We start from the raw sequence: 4,336 nt of genomic DNA, 5'->3' as shown, positions 1-4,336 counted from the left end.
TTTTTTTGCGGAACCAGGGATTGAACTCAAACCCCTGTGCTTGCCAGGGAAGTCCTTATTCTACTGAGGCATCTCTCTGTACCCAGCATTTCAATTTTTGGATGCTATTGTGAAAGTTATTGTTTTCTTAATCTCCTTCTCAGAGAGTTTAGTATCTGTATAGAGGAATGTTATTGATTTTTGGGTGTTGAATTTGTACCCTATTATAGTCCTGAATTTGTTTATTAAATCTAGGTGCTTCTTTGTGGAGTTTTTTGTGTGTGTGTCTTTCAAGTAGAGTATCATGTTGTCTGCGAATAATGATAGTTTAACTTCTTCTTTTCTGAATCTTATTCCCTTTATTTTTCTCTCTTGTCCAATTGCTCTAGCTAATGATTCCAGAACAATATTGAACAGAAGTTTGAATAGTCCACATATTTGTCTTGTACCTCATTTTAGAGTAAAATATTTCAGTTTTTCTCCATTTAGAATTATGTTGGCTGTTGTTTTGTCATAAATGGCTTTTATCAGATTGATATAGAGAGCATCTATTCCAATTTTCTGTAGAGCTTTGAACATGAATGAGTATTGGAGTTTCTCAAAAGCCTTTTCTGCATCAATGGAGATGATCATGTGGTTTGCATTTTGGCTTTATTGATATGATATTTTATGTTTATAGATTTGCCTATGTTGAATCATCCTGGCATTTCTGGGATTAATCCTTTCTGGTCATAGTGTATAATCTTACTGACTATTTGCTTTTTTCTATTTGCTGGTGTTTTATTGAAGATTTTTACATCTGTGTTCCTGAAGGTTCTTGGATTTTAGTTTTCTCTTTTGTTTGAGTCCTTTTCTGGTTTTTCTATCAGTGTAATACATGCCTCTGGGAAAGATTTTGGGAATATTGCTAATTTTTCAATTTCATTGACGAGTTTCAGGAGTATTGGCACTAAATCTTCTCTAAATTTCTTATAGAATTCAGCTGTGAATCCATCAGGACCTGGGTTTTCTTTGTTGATAAGGTATTATTATTATTATTATTATTATTATTATTATTACATTTTCAATGTCACTGGCTGATATTGGGTTATTCATAGTTTTTTATTGTCTTGATTAGTTTTGGCAATTTGGGCCTACCTAGAAATCTGTCCATTTATTTTGTGTATTCTATTCTGTGATAGTAAAGATTTTCAAAATAACTATTGATGATCTTCTGAATTTTCACAAGATGTGTAGAAATTTTATCCTTTTCATTCCCTATCACTTGAATTTGAGTTTCTTCTTTCCTCTTTATGATGAGGTTGAATAGGGGTTTGCTGAATTCATTTAATCTCTCAAAGAAATTTGTTCTTGATTCATTAATTATTTGTACTGTTTTCTTTATCTTAAATGTATTCATTTCTGTTCTAGTCTTTATAATTTCTTCCCATCCTTGGGCTTTGGCCTGGTTTGCTCTTCTTTCTCTAAAAGCCTCACATGTAGCATTAGTGTATTTTGATGTTTTAGTTCTGTTTTCCTAATGTGTGAATTCACCACTAGATTTTCTGCTGGGAACTGCTTTCATTGCATTCCACAAATGTCTGTAAGTTTTGTTTGAGTTTTCACTGGAGTGTAGATGTGGTTTAATTTTTTCTTTAATTTCATCTGTAACCCATTCATTGTTGAATAGTGTTATTTAATTTTCATACATTTATGAGATTTTTATGATTTCTTTTGTCATTAATTTCTACTTTCAGTGCAGAGGCATCAGATACTGTGCTTGTGATAATTTATGTTTCCTTATGTATTCTTAAGTATGATTTATGAATTAGTACATTTTAGAGAATGAACTAAGAGATTTAGAGAATGCTGCATGTGCAGCTGAAAAAAAATGTGTATTCTTGTGTTACTGAATGGAACACTCTGTATATGTCCACTAAGAAACAGAATAGCTACCTCTGCTTTTTTCTGATCTCTTGGACCATGTAATATTGATTTCCATCCTTTGACTTTTAGAGTATGAATTTCTTCTTGTGTTAAAAGTGTTTCTTGTATGCAGCATATTACTGGATATTGTTTTCCAATTCACTCTGGCAATCTATCTCTTTTCATTAGTGAATTTAGCTCATTTACACTGATGGTTATAATTGATATGTATTGGCTTATATTTGTCATGTTATGTTCCCATTGCTAGTTCCTTATTTTGCTCCTGTGTTTAATTGTTTGTTCTATTTGGGATTTATGTTGTCATTCCTGGAGATGTGGTCATTTTGATTTTTTTCTGTGATGTCTTTTAGTATTCTGTGTAGAGTTAGTTTGGTCGTCATGAATTTGTTTAGTTGTTGTTTGTCATGGAAATATTTTACTTCTCTACGAAACTTGAAAAAGTGTTTTGCAGAGTATATCAGTCTGGGTTGGAATTCGTTTCCTTGTAGAACTTGAATTATTTCTCTCCATGCTCTTCTAACTTGATGTTTTGTGATTAGAACTCTGCTGTTATTATAATGGGTTTTCCTTTAAATGTAATTTGTTTCATTTCTCTAGTGGGGCTTTTACTATGTTCTTCTGCTTAATTTCTGAGATCTTGATTATTATATGTCTGGGGTGTTGTTTTAATTGGGCTGATATTATTTGGACTCTGTATGCCTTGTTTATCTGAATGTCATGATGTTTCTCCATATTTGGGAAGTTTTCTGCTATTACTTCTGCCCATATTCTTTTTGTGTATGTGTTGGCTCCTTCTTTCTCATTGATAGCTATTAGTTTTATGCTGTTCATCTTTGAATCATCTTGCAGCTGTTGAGTTATTATTTCCTGGATCATTGTTGTTTTTAAGAACTTTTTCCTTAACTGTTCACTAGCTGCAATGGTGTCTTTTTTTTTTCTATACTAGGAATGGAACTCCAGACCTTGTGCTTCCCAGGTGGGTGCTTATGCCACTGAGCTTTCTCCTCCTGGAACAGTGCCTTCAAGGTCTGAAATTCTATCTTTACTTTCATTCAAACAGTTTTTACAAGGGCCAACCAGATAGCTCAGAGGACTAACATGACTGCTTCAGCAGAGCACAGTGGCCAGGGCTCAATGCCAGGCATTTTGTGCTGGCCCCACCCCTGGGGTGCGCCTATAATCCCAGGACTTGGAAGGCTGAAAAGAGGAGAACCACTACGCATCTGATCTACAAAGTGAGACCCTGTACATCCTGTGGACCTTGCCCTAAATTACTTAAAAATAAATAAAAGGTTTTTATAACTTTTAATAGAGCTTTTAATGTCCTGTATATCTCTTTGTGTTTTCTTCTAGCCTTCTATTCCTTTCATATATGCCCCATTCATAGTTTCTATAATTTTCTAGGTTCCTTTATTTTTTTATCAATGCCTTGTTTGTATACTCTCAATAATTCTTTCATTGTGGTGATCATTTCTTTTTTACCAGATCATTTTTTATCTGGTTTCCTCTATATACATCTGCAATTGTTTCTTTACTTCAGTAGCTATTATTTTAGAGACTCAAGGTGGGTGACTTTTAATATGTTCTATGCATATGTCTCCTGAATTAGTTCTGGGTGGTCTCAGGGCCTGAAATTTCACTGTGCTCTTTCATATTGTCATTTTCTATTTCAGAGAGGACTCTTTATTTTGATTTCTGTCTTACTTTTGTGTTAAAGTTTAAGTGCATTAAGCTGTATCACTGGAATCAGAACCTCACTTTAAAAAGTCTGTTCATTAGGCATCTCTTCTGTGTCAGAAACTCTTGTTTAGTTGTGTCCCAAGATTTTGCCTTCTTTATTGAGAGGATGATATTTATTTTCGCTTGGCACTGTTATCCTTCCTAGAGTCCTCAGGGTGAAGTAGTTCTTCTAAGTTATTTCTTACAACCTCAGTGGTGAAAGAAACTTCCAATAGGTATGGGTTTCAGTATGGGCTTCACTGGGCCTACCTAGCAGTATGACTCAGCTGACTGGGCCCAGCTGCAGGCCTCAGTCCCTCCTTCCAGGACAATGTCATCAAATTCCTCTCACCCAGTGGCGTGACAAGCAACTCAGCATCCAGTTCTGCTTGCTGGGTCACTGTCCAATCTGCTCTATGCTGGGTTTAACTAGGTGGGTCTCACACAGAGCAACGCAGAGTTTCATCATCCAGTCACACATCGAGTTGCTTTCCAAGGTTTTGCCACCCAGTCACACACCGAACTACTCTCTGACTTTGTCTTTTTTTTTGTTTTGTTTTGTTTTTTGTTTTTTCAAAGTTTTATTGATAAACAGATAGCAATGAGACAGTTTCAAATCCAATCGGAAGTACAGTTTCAACAAATAATACACTGCATATATTCTTCTTAGTGGTTAATTGCTGTACACGAAGTGGACTTGTGAAGCTATTTA

Source organism: Octodon degus, unplaced genomic scaffold, assembly GCF_000260255.1.
Source record: "Octodon degus isolate 3935 unplaced genomic scaffold, OctDeg1.0 scaffold00103, whole genome shotgun sequence".
NCBI classification, from domain to species: domain Eukaryota; kingdom Metazoa; phylum Chordata; class Mammalia; order Rodentia; family Octodontidae; genus Octodon; species Octodon degus.
Note: the sequence above shows the minus strand (reverse complement) of the source record.